Below are 12,549 nucleotides of genomic sequence, written 5' to 3'. Positions count from 1 at the left end.
TGGCATCCTTGATATTTTTTTTGGACTCAAATGTGTTGCGCATTAGTTTTATCATGTGGCATGCATCTAGAAACACTGCTACTTCGTAGTTGCCTGAAGGATGTTTGAAATGGGTTTTCATGTTTGAACAATTGTCTATTTTACAACCGAGGATTCTCATACAAGAAATATTTGTTTTACACCCATCAAAAGTTAACGATATCACTTTTACACCAACAGAATGACATTTTTCCAAAGCAATTTTAAGTAAATTTGCCTTTACTTCAGCTGTCAGGCTCGATATAAAAAAATATGCTAAAGGGATTTTAAATGAATCATTTACTCCTACTAACATTATGACATACACTTGACTGGCTATATCATTTGTGTCATCAATGTTGCCAAAACCCATGTCAATCAAACCTTCATAGCGTTTACCAGTCCATATCTTTTGTTGCCGAATCGACATTTCGTCAGCGATAATAGCACCTATTATTACCTTATTTGTTACTTGTGCTTTTTCTTTGAGTCTGTCAAATGATTCTCCTGTAAATCCAGGCTCTGCGTTTATACTTCTGTACCAGTTACATAAAGTATTTGGGTGGGGTAGACAAGTGTCAAACATTTTTCGTATGTATTTATATGCTGCGGGCGAATAAAAGTGTAGCGTAATTGCGAATTTTCTTGCAGCTGGAGGATATTGAGCAAAAGGTCGTTTCTTCCCTTTTACGTTCTTTAAATACATAGTATTAAATGTCTCTGTTACTTCTATGTGTTTTGATAGATCATGAAGTAAAGACTGATCTACTGTTTGACGTTTATTTAATTTAGTCATGATACCCTTCAAACTACTATATTTTTTCTTTAGTCTACTATTTTGCTTTCGTAAATTAGATAACTTAATGTCTTTTATTTTTATAAGTTTTTTGCAAGCAAAGAGTTCCTTTTTTATACGACTTTTTCTTGGTGTGTCCAGAATCGAGCCAATGCTTAGTGATGAAGTTGGACTTTTCGAAGTGACAGCAACTGTTGTTTCATTTTTTTTCTGAAAATAAATAAACTATAATAAAATATGCGATAAAATATTATCTTGTAAAATATACAAAATATTTTTTGCAGATTGATATTATGATTACATTTTTAAAACACATACATGTACTTGCAAGCAACAATGTTCATTTTCTGGTTTTTTGTCAACAGAAGACTCATCTCCATGATTATCAGTTCCTTCCTATGAACAAAAAATCATAAATACTAATCCATGTTAAAGGCTAATAAGTGAACACAATATGTATATTATAATTTTACATACTATTTGAGGGACAGCGGTTTTGTGTAGCCTTTTGATTCCTTTATTGGTAATATATCCATCACTTTCTAGAAAATGTTTCGAACATATAACGCTGTATTGAGATGGCTTAAAGAATTCCTCGCATCTTTGTTGTGCTACAATAGATATCCATTCTTCACAACGCAAGGGATCTCGAGGAAAGCTAAAAATATATTATATAATATTTTACTTAATAATTTAATTTTACTCATTTCCTATTTACATTTGGTATCTAAAACCGCTGCTTAACCTTTTAGGTAAACCAGGCATATATTTGATTATTATACAAAACAAATATTTTTATAAAACAAAAAAAAGAAAAAAATAATTAAAGAAAAAAATATAAAACAATAGCGACTCCATTCAAAATAGAACAGAGTCACCATGTTATCCGAACAAATCAAGTGGGCATGCAATAGTAATAATTGTACGCTTAGTAACAGACTTTACAATTTACATGGTTTATACATTCTGTTGACAATTTCGAAAACTTAAAAATAAATTAATTACGCACGATATAGCAGTATTTATAATTAAGTGATAGCAATTACATACTTATAATAATAATACTTACCGAAAATACGATATTCCATCCTTTTTTAACGTCCTAGACGTGTGATTTTTGCAGTTTTTAAACGAGCACTGAGGCATGTTTATTCTCCGATCGTTCAAACACTACTAACCTAAAATCGCGCCCAAATGTCAAATTGGGCGCGCTTTTCGTCGCGTCATTCTGTCGTCGCTGATTGTGTATCTAGTTCCTATTAGTGATCGAAGCTCGTAGCTTGATTTGTGTCTATTGGGTGCATTTTACTGCGGTTCATAACTATTCTCTCATAGATAATTGCCAATAGACTGATTGTAACATTTAAAATATCAAGCAGCCCTATTTTTACTCTGAATTGAATTATTATTTTAATAACTTAAATTTTATTACAATTTTATTTTGAGGCGATTCATTATGATTGGTTGGTCAATCTTCTACTACTGTAATATTAAACTCTTTGTCATTAAAAGATATTTCCTAGTTTTTAATTCGATTAGCAATAAAAGCGTGTTTGTTAGTTATTTAACTATTATTTATTTTCTAGCAATTTTACAGAAGCATGACAATTTTTATCATATGTATTAAATTCTAAAACCTTTCTTGTAGGATACCGTCACCATTGGATCAGATTGTAATGAGTTAATCACGGACATATTAAATGTATAGCGATACATACATAGCGATCGCATAAAGAACCTCCTTTTTAGGGCTCCTTACTCTAAGGGTAAAAACGGAACCTAAGACTTCCCTGTCTGTCCGTCTGTCACAGGGCTCTATCTCTTTAACCGTAATAGATACATAACTGATTTTTTTAGAGAAAATATATAACGATGGCCGCTATAACAAAAAAATACTAAAAATAAAGAAAAAGTTGAATATGAAAAGAAGTCCCCATACAACAAACCGGTATTTTCGAACTAACTGTTGAACCGTTATAGAAAGACAGTTGAAATTTTTGCAATTAATTTACTACTAAAACTATTATAATAAATTTAAATAATGTCAATAAAACATATTTTAGTATAGTAATTTTAATTTTATTATAATATACGTTACTAGCTGACCCGGCAAACGTTGTGTTACCATATAAATAAAAAAGGGGTGAACAACCTTTATCACTTACGGGTATGAAAAATAGATAGTAGCCAATTCTCAGACCTACTGAATATGCATATAAAATTTAGTAAAAATCGGTAAAGCCGTTTCGGAGGAGTACGGTAACTAACATTGTGACACGATAATTTTATATATAAGATTTACGTGTCATTCATCATCACCCTAACGCCATCTATGACTGAATGTCAGAGTCATGTCAATTACATGTAATTATAGGGTAAACTAGATGGCGTTGCTTCATACGACTATGTATTGTGAGTATTTGTGAGTTATGTTATACTCGTATTACTTAATAATTAAGTAACGTCATTTAGATACTTTATATTTTCAAAATACCTGTTATGGTATTTCCAACTAAAAATAAAAAAATAATGAATATTTGAGGATACGGAAGCCAGCATGTGCGAGTTCAACTCGTACTTGGCCAATTATTTAAAGAAGTTATAATACAAAAAAATGGGAACAGTGGGGGATACATGAAATAACATGCTACACTAAACTATAATGCTACGCTATTAAAAATTCTTCAAGTTTTAACAATACGATCAAATATTCATTAATACATAAGTCCATTAAAAAGATTTTAAATGAACGTCGACGTTTTCAAACTTCAATCCGTACATTTCACAGCGGGTTATTTTAAGAGGCGGATTAGTTCCATTTTCATTACGCGGATTATATTTTAATGCGTTGCCCGCCCTCACATCGAGACCTGAGTGCATGATATAATTGGCAAACATCTAACTTCGCCGTTATCCCCGTCCAAGATGAAGCAGCTTCGTTACCTGTTCATTTATGAACCGACTTCAAAAATGGAGGAGGTTTCTCAATTCAACCGATACATACATATATTATGAACCAATTTTGATGATTTTTTTTTTGTTGGAAAAAAGAGATTTCAAAGGTGGTCCCATTATAAGAACATCAGGGTCTGATAATGGCACACCGGAGAAATTGAGGGGAACTTTTAAAAATCGTAGGGGCGACTAGTGCGTTTGTAAGTTTTTTCATTAAGTATTTTATTAATATATTATATTCATATAAACGTTAGTACGTCGACTAAACCGACTAAAAAACCGACTTCTATGTCACTACAACGTAAAAAATAATTGAAATAAATGTTGGTTTAGTATATATTTTTGAAGTTTCCGAAGAAGTCGGTTGTATTTTTTTGTTAATTATTATTTTACATTGAATAGTTTTATAGGATTATAGGATATATTTACCCATCGAGCAGTGCCATGAACAACCGTCGACATCAGTTTTTCCTGCCTGTTTGTGTTATCTAACACTCAGTGGAAACATTTCCGCGAACCGCCAATTAAAGTTTGTTGCTAACAGAATAATTTCAATGTAACAGAACTGCTAGAAGTAAAATCCTTGCCACGCTGCTATACCGAATTCTAATTGTGTTTCTTGCACTCCTCTGTTCTCGGCGTCCGCACTACGCCTTTTTTATTATATTTAAGTAGCAAAGGAGCATTCAGTCCATCTGATGGTTAATGACTAGTGCCGTGAAGATTTACAGTCCTAAGATTTCCAGTAAGATTAAGAATCTGTGGTTGGCCACACATGCGTTTCTACCCCTAAGCACTAAGATGTAATGCCTCGGATAGTGTGTTTTTCGTATCGCACCCATAAAAGCGAAACGCAAAAGCACTTAACACTTGTTAGTAGTAAAAATAGGTGGACCGTGGTACCCCCGTAGTCGAATTACCCAAACCTGCCCCGAATATAGGGAGATATACAAGATCTCCGATTTTGTATCTTGTAACAAAGCCCTTTAACAAAAGAGAAATAGCCAATACTATCGTGCTAGTACAAGCGTACGTTGAGCTTTACGTAGCTTAAAATTTCCGTCTGTACGTCCCATTAGCGATGAAATATTAGTTTCAAATTGAGTGAGGTACTACTAGTTAATGATCAGTGCTTAAAGAGCTGCGTATGTACTATGTAGTAATGGTATTATGTAACAGAAGACTTGCCATATTTAATTTTAAGATAAAAACAGTCACCATAGAGAAGTATTGATTTTAAAATATAATTAATACTTAGCACGTATAAGCAGATAATTTGATTTATTGTTTCTGTTATTTAAATTTAAAATAATACGATAATACCACGTACTTTATTAATGTAATTATGATATTCAATAACAAATTAACTTATAGCTTTTATAAAATGGCGTTGAATTTATTTCACAGGTCAATAGGTAAAATGTTTTAATAATTAGCGCTGATACTTGGTTGAGTATTATTAAATCTTGTAAAGTGTTTTTTAATTGTAGTAGCAAATGAACATGTCTGTCTGATTTGTGGTCCTCAGATCTCTTAATTCTACGATTAAATAACTCGTGTAGCCTTTCATAGACCTAAAACCTAAACGCAGCTGCACTTAGTACTGCTTGAAGTATTGTAAAGTCATATGCATATATGCATGGTGGTCGTGGTTCCGGAATCAAACAACGGAGGGTTTTCCACAAAATTCCTAGTTATTTTGGCTAAATTTACTCTCCGATAAACCCTGTAAAGGCTTATTAGTGTCACACGACTAGGCATGCAAAAAAGCTGCTTATTATAATCGAGCAATTTCATGTTAACGTTGAACGATGCCTCACGGTCCTCGTTACCGATATTATATGATGTCAATAACATACTGATACCATGTCATAACTATCTGAAAGTAAGTCTCATTATGTAGTTTCTTAAAAATGTGACTTACATTTTATCACGCTAAAGATATATCAATATGATATACTTTATTGATATATTAACTTAGATAGTAATGTATTATTTTTGTGTTCGTATATCGAAATGCGACACTGCATCATTTATTCCGAATTTATTTTGGTATAGGAAAATCCCCATATCGAATATGTATTAAATATCTATTGTTAACGTATCAAACTTCAAAAGCTTTGACGTACGTTGTTGTAGATTTTCAATAAAATACCAGCAAACTAATATGAATTTTCTTAACATCTATGCGAATAAACATCTAGTGCGCTTTGCATTACGTTTGAATTCAGTAACAATGGAGTGGTATTGACTTATGTTTATTTTGTGTTGCACATATAGGCAGCTTACACTCTGGCAAGTTATTAACTGTACAGGTCTATAAGCGGATTTGAGAATCGTGTCCATTCTCCATTATTGACTAACAGAGCAAAAGCTAGCTTTAACGTGCATGGGTTTTAGTTGAACTTAAGCTGAGCTTTTAATCCTTAAACTGACCTGTGATATTTTTTAAAATACCCCTATTTCAAGTGTGCCTGTACTCTTAGTATGAGTTTTTACGTATGCTGGAAAACAATAACCGTTTACCCTTTCGCTCATACAGCGCCCCCGTGAACCGTATCGGAACTAAGATAAAATTTTGCAGTATGAGTTTTAAAAACCAAACAAATTTCGCTGCCAAATTAAATGTCGTAACGGTTGACTGTTACGATTTTGAAACTCATTCCTGCGAAATTGTAGTTCCGATACGGTCCACGGGGGCACTGTGTAAACAAAAATGTAAACTGATCGTTTTAAAGCAAACGTAATAACTCTAAGGGTACTGGTATGCCCAATGACTTAAGGCGTCCCCAGATAGTGGTATGGCTCGTGGAACAGTAGTCCAATCGACTCTGCAAATGCGATTTAGTTTTCTATATTATTCGTTTGTTTACTTGATTTTGCGACGTACTCAAGCCCGTTATTAAATAAATCAATGTAATGTTTTTAAAATAAAATAGCAATTTGTAGTTTTTCTAGTTTTATTCAAATGAGAGAATATCGGATACAAGCATAGATACGTGGATGCAAGTGACAGCTCAAATGACAGATAAAAAACGAGACAATAAGAATCGTCCAAAAAGTATGTCTATATTTCAACATCCTCCCTTAGACATAAACCCATCTTTGAAGAGCAAAACTCAATCTTCTGCTGAGGAGTTCCTTTCGTCAGAATGTCAGCGACCATCTCACTTGTTTGCACGTACTTTATTACAATCTTCTTCAGACGTACCTTGTCGCGCACAAAATGATGTCGTATATCTATATGCTTAGTTCTGGGATGATAGTTAATGGTACCTGCAAGTTTAATGGCACTTTGATTATCACATAAAATAATTATAGGTTCAGTGACTAACTGCGGCCAAAATTCTTCTTGCATCTGTTTAAGCCACATTGCTTCTTGAGTACAGCTTGAAAGTGACATATATTCCGCCTCTGTAGTAGACAACGCAACCGTCGGTTGTCGGCGAGAGTTCCATGAAATTGCACCACCTTGATGAATAAAAATAAAGCCGGAACATGATCTTCGATCGATTTCATCATTACACCAGTCTGCATCGCAATAACCATGTATAAAATTTTCTTCATTTCTTTTGTATGTAAGTGTATAATCTTCAGTGAATTTCAAATATCGCAGTATGCGCTTCAACGCCACCCAGTGCTGCATTTGTGGCTTTGAATTAAATCTGCTCAATGTATTTACCGCGTAAGATATATCGGGGCGCGTACATTGTGATAAGTACAATAAACACCCAATTACTTCCTGATATGGATATTTATCAGTAATTGAATCTACATTTTCAATTATTTTAAATTTTGTTTTTGGATCCATTGGGATTTTAACGCTCTTACAATCTGACATTCCATATTTACTCAATATATCTTTTATATATCTTGTTTGATCTATACTTAGAATTCCACGTTCTCTGTCTCTACGTACATGTATACCCAGATAATATTTCAATTCACCTAAGTCCTTCATTTCAAATTTATCAAACAAATTATTTTTTATATAATTCTTAGTTTCAATGGAACTTGTAAATAAAATAATGTCATCCACATAGACAGCCAAAAAAGTTATATCTTCGTTATCTATTCTATAATAAACACAAGAATCAAGTAATGACTGTTTTAGGCCAATGGATTTAAGTGCACGATCGAGTTTTAAGTTCCATTGCCGACTAGCTTGTTTTAGACCATACAAACTCTTTTTTAATAAGCATACTTGTGTATTGTTCACGTCGAAGTTTGGAGGTTGAAGCATATAAATGTTTTCTTCAATATCGCCTTGTAGGAACGCTGATACAACGTCCATCTGGTCTATATCCAAGTTATATTTCACAGCTAGCGTAAGTAAATAACGTAGAGAGGAAAATCTTATTACGGGTGCATATACTTCATTATAATCATATCCCTTTCTTTGAGCACATCCTTTAATTACTAATCTAGCTTTATACTTTGCTATGTCACCATTTTCATCCCTTTTGGTTTTAAACACCCATTTGCATGATATAGCTTTCTTATCCACTGGTAACTCACATAGTACCCAAGTATTATTAATCTGTAAAGATTTGAATTCTTCTTCCATTGCTTTTTGCCACTGACTGGACTCTGGGCTAGATAGAGCTTCTTCTAATGTTAAAGGATCTTGATTTAAAACTAAGCATGCATGTTCTATTTCATTTCCATCTTGTTCATCATCACTGACATATCTTAGCTGCCTTCCTCGAGGCCTAAGATTAATAAAATTATCGGGAGAACTAAATGTACAATCTGTGCTTGGTTCATATGTCGGATCTTGATCTGTCATATTATCCACAGATTCGAAGCTTTCACATAAAGTTGTATTAGTAACATCCTCATTAGAATCATTTGAAATACAAGTTTGATTGTTGACACTATCAGTAGTTTTAACAGGCTCATCTAACGGCATGGATACCTGTAATGGGGCATCAGTGTTAACATTCGGCAATAATACATCTTTCTGAACATCTTCTATGAATACGACATTCCTGCTTTTTGTAACCTTTTGAGTGACAGGATCCAACAGTCTGTACCCTTTCGTATTCTCGCAATATCCAAGAAATATCATTTCAGTGGATTTCGAATCCCACTTCAATCTCTTTTCCTTCGGCACGTGCACCATGGCTTTACATCCAAAAATTTTCAAATGAGAAATATTTGGTTTCAAACCTGTCAACATTTCCAGTGGTGTCACATCGTTAAGGACGCGAGTCGGAGAACGGTTAATAATATGAGCTGCAGACTCCACTGCCTCTGCCCAAAATTTCTTGGATAATCCAGCATCCTCCAGCATACACTTTGCACGTTCTACGAGCGTGCGATTCATGCGCTCTGCCAGCCCATTCTGCTCTGGTGTATAGGTCGCTGATGTTTGATGCCTGATGCCGTAACCTGATAAAAATTTTGACATTTCATGATTAATATATTCCAAGCCATTATCTGTTCGAAGAATTTTTATTTTACAGTCAAGCTGATTTTCCATTTCGTTTTTGTATATTTGAAGCACCTCTTTTATATTTGTTTTATTTCTTAAGAAATAGACATTGACCTTCCTAGAGAAGTCATCTATAAAGGTTATAAAATACCTTGCTCCACCCATAGATGGCACTTCCATAGGTCCACACAAATCAGAATGCACGATTTGCAATGGCTCTTTTGCCCTCGAACCACAATTTGAGAAAGAAAATCTGGTTTGTTTACCTTTCAAACAGGGAATACAATTGATATTTATATTATTGTTTTCTACTAACTTAATTCCTTCAGTGCACAATGGCAGTTTCCGTACATCATTGTAATTCAGATGTCCCATTCTTCGATGCCAAATATTTAAACTCGTTTCTTCGGAAGTAGCAACAAATGCATTGCCATTAAAAGTATTCAACTTATACATGTTGTTTATAAGCTTAGCAGTAGCCACTATTTTCTGATGTTTATTTAATATTTGACAACCAATCTTATTAAACATTACTTGACAACCACTCTTAGACAACTGACTGACTGACAATAGATTCGAATTCAACTTTGGAACATACAGAATATCTTTCACCTGTACTTTGTTTACATTACCATCTTCACCAATAAGGTTTAAGTCTATATTACCAATATATTGTACAGCAACTGATTCATTATTGGCGACCATTATATGTTGTATCGGAGGTGCCCGGATATCATACATTCCATCAAGAATATTTGTCATATGTAAAGATGCGCCAGAATCTACAATCCATGAAGCATTATCTACGGAGTGTCGAGTTGCAGAAAAAACAGCTGCATCATAACCTTTTCCATTATCATCATTTTTCTTCTTAAAGTTGCAGAATTTGCTTATATGGCCATATCGATTACAATTGTAGCAACGGGGACCAGGTGATTTGGTACATTTATTAAATTTGAGATTATTTTTATTATTATGCTTTGTATACAGAACTGAAACATTCGTGTCTTTTACTTCCTGAAGTAATTTGGTTTTTATGCAATCAGTTGTTATCTTTATACCTGAGCTTTCTAACCCCATGATCATCGGTTTGTATTTTTCCGGCAAACCGGCTAACATTAAAGTACCAAGCCACTCATCATCAACATTAAAACCTATATTTCTAAGTTTGTGGGCGGTGGTCACAATTTTATTCACATATTCTTCTATGCTGTCACAACTTTCTAAGGTTGTATTTACCAAATCACGGAGTAACCCAACTTTTCGTGTCAGACCTGAGTCTTCAAACGCATTTTGCAAATTTTTCCATACCTGTCTGGCAGTCTTTGCTTCTTGAACGTGAACATAATTAATCGGATCCACAAGCAAAATGATTTTCGACTTCGCCTTGAGGTCGTTCTTCGCATTTATGGTAGAATCTTCGGCAGGTTCGACACAATCCCACAAATCCTCATGTTGTAAATAGGTTTGGACTGCGAACTTCCAAGTATTATAATTCTCTCGTCTTTTTAATTTGTCTATATGAACGTTAGACACGGCCATTTTACTTCGGTACAAAATGAAAATTTTGTATTGTAACGGCCGACCTAAAAATCGAGAAAACACTCGCGGAACTAGTTTTACTGAACTATCGGAATTACTATTTAAACAACAATGACTAAAGACGGGTCAATGGCCCATAACCTAAAGTAAAATAGCAATTTGTAGTTTTTCTAGTTTTATTCAAATGAGAGAATATCGGATACAAGCATAGATACGTGGATGCAAGTGACAGCTCAAATGACAGATAAAAAACGAGACAATAAGAATCGTCCAAAAAGTATGTCTATATTTCAACAGTTTTGTTTAGCACAAATATAAATTTGAAACTGTCTGCCTACTAGAAAATTTTCAAATTATTTTCTTTACTAGCCAACAAATACATCGTCGTCATCGTCAACCCGTCACTGTTGTCGGGGACGGGGCTCCTCTCAGAATGAGAGCTGTTTAGGTCATAGTCCACCGCGCTGGCCAAATTCGATTTGGTAGACTTCACACACCTTTGAGAACAAATTTACAACTTTCTTCACGATGTTTTCCATCAGCGTTTAAGCAAGCGATAGTTCATTTCTAATACGCACAAGAAAAATCGGAGGTGCGTGCCTGGGATTTGTACCTATAAGAAACTGAGTTCCATAGCCACTTGGCTATTACTACTTTTAAAAAATGTCAAAAAATGATTTTATTAATAACGGACTTTGGCAGAAATTGTCATTTCAATTTTTGGTATGTATGCTATGCGATTTTAATTGACCTATGCCCCCCTGTACAAATATCTATAATTAAATGGAGGTTAAGTCAATTTTAGTTAAATAAATTCTTATACTACAAGAATTTAAAATGTCAATTTACTATAAGTAAATAGATCAGTTTGCCCAATTTATTTATTAAAATGCATTATTTGCCTCAGTAGTACATACAAAATTCATTTAGAAGACTTCTTCCTAAAAGTCAGTTATAATTTGTAACACTCTCAGTAGCTACACATCCAGCTACTGTGTGTTGTCTTTATTAATATATAAACAACAAACATGCATGCATTCCATGAACCCATGGTGTGGAATTCAATGATATATCTAGTAGCATTTGTGAAATAGATGACATTTAAAATACCAAAAAGATTATATATTTGTATATATAGGACTAGAGAGCGGACATATATTTCAAAACTAATTACCCAATTTCTTATACGTTGTGGATGATATTCTAGTTCTTGAATGTTCTCCCCATATCCGCTTTATAACTACTATATTTTATAACAACTATATTTGAATGTCCTTGCTTGCCACTCATATATTTGTTCAAACACAAAGCGAGGCTCGTTGCTGGCGAAATTGGTGTTGAAAGTGGTGAAGGCGAAACTACTGCGGGGGCAGTATGGTCGCCTGCGGGTCACGCCTGCAGGTCGCACGTCACGGTCGCGGTCACCAACATCGGAATTGCACCTTAATGACGACACTCGAGCGTACCGCCACATCGTCACTAATTAATAAAGCCACTGACCGGATTAGCGAGCAATGCAAGTAACCGCAAATACAAACCGAGGGTATTCTGTCACACATAATGTAATTCTAAAACTGTAAAAGTCGGGATAAAGCCCATAAAAGTTGTAATTAAATGTAGCAGATAATAAGCCACTTCAGTACCTGTAATTGGCATAATTAACTGCTTAAATTTCGCTCGTATTAATTTTAATATTTGTAACATTTACAGCGCGCTCTCGAGTGCATTGCGTCCTAATTGGGATGTTTCAACGAAATTGCCCTGCATTTTTGTAATAATATCGGTAATGTTACGAAATATA

General features: G+C 34.1%; 1 protein-coding gene and 1 long non-coding RNA gene across 2 annotated transcripts in view; one reads left to right on the top strand and one right to left on the bottom strand.

Annotated features, from left to right (window-relative positions):
• Positions 1-12,549, top strand: part of LOC140743282 (uncharacterized) — a 101,349-nt gene that overhangs the window by 39,754 nt on the left and 49,046 nt on the right. The window lies entirely within an intron of this gene.
• On the bottom strand, positions 743-2,080 carry LOC140743281 (uncharacterized). The gene is made up of 4 exons (XR_012102429.1): positions 1,884-2,080; positions 1,292-1,472; positions 1,133-1,210; positions 743-1,024 (listed from the first exon to the last, which is right to left on the bottom strand). It is a non-coding gene; the product is annotated as an uncharacterized LOC140743281 (long non-coding RNA).

The sequence above is a fragment of the Epargyreus clarus genome, unplaced genomic scaffold (assembly GCF_041222505.1).
Source record: "Epargyreus clarus isolate Ecla_fem2 unplaced genomic scaffold, WU_Ecla_fem_2.2 ptg000007l, whole genome shotgun sequence".
In the NCBI taxonomy this organism is placed as follows: Eukaryota; Metazoa; Arthropoda; class Insecta; order Lepidoptera; family Hesperiidae; genus Epargyreus; species Epargyreus clarus.
This window is presented reverse-complemented; position numbering and strand designations above follow the sequence as displayed.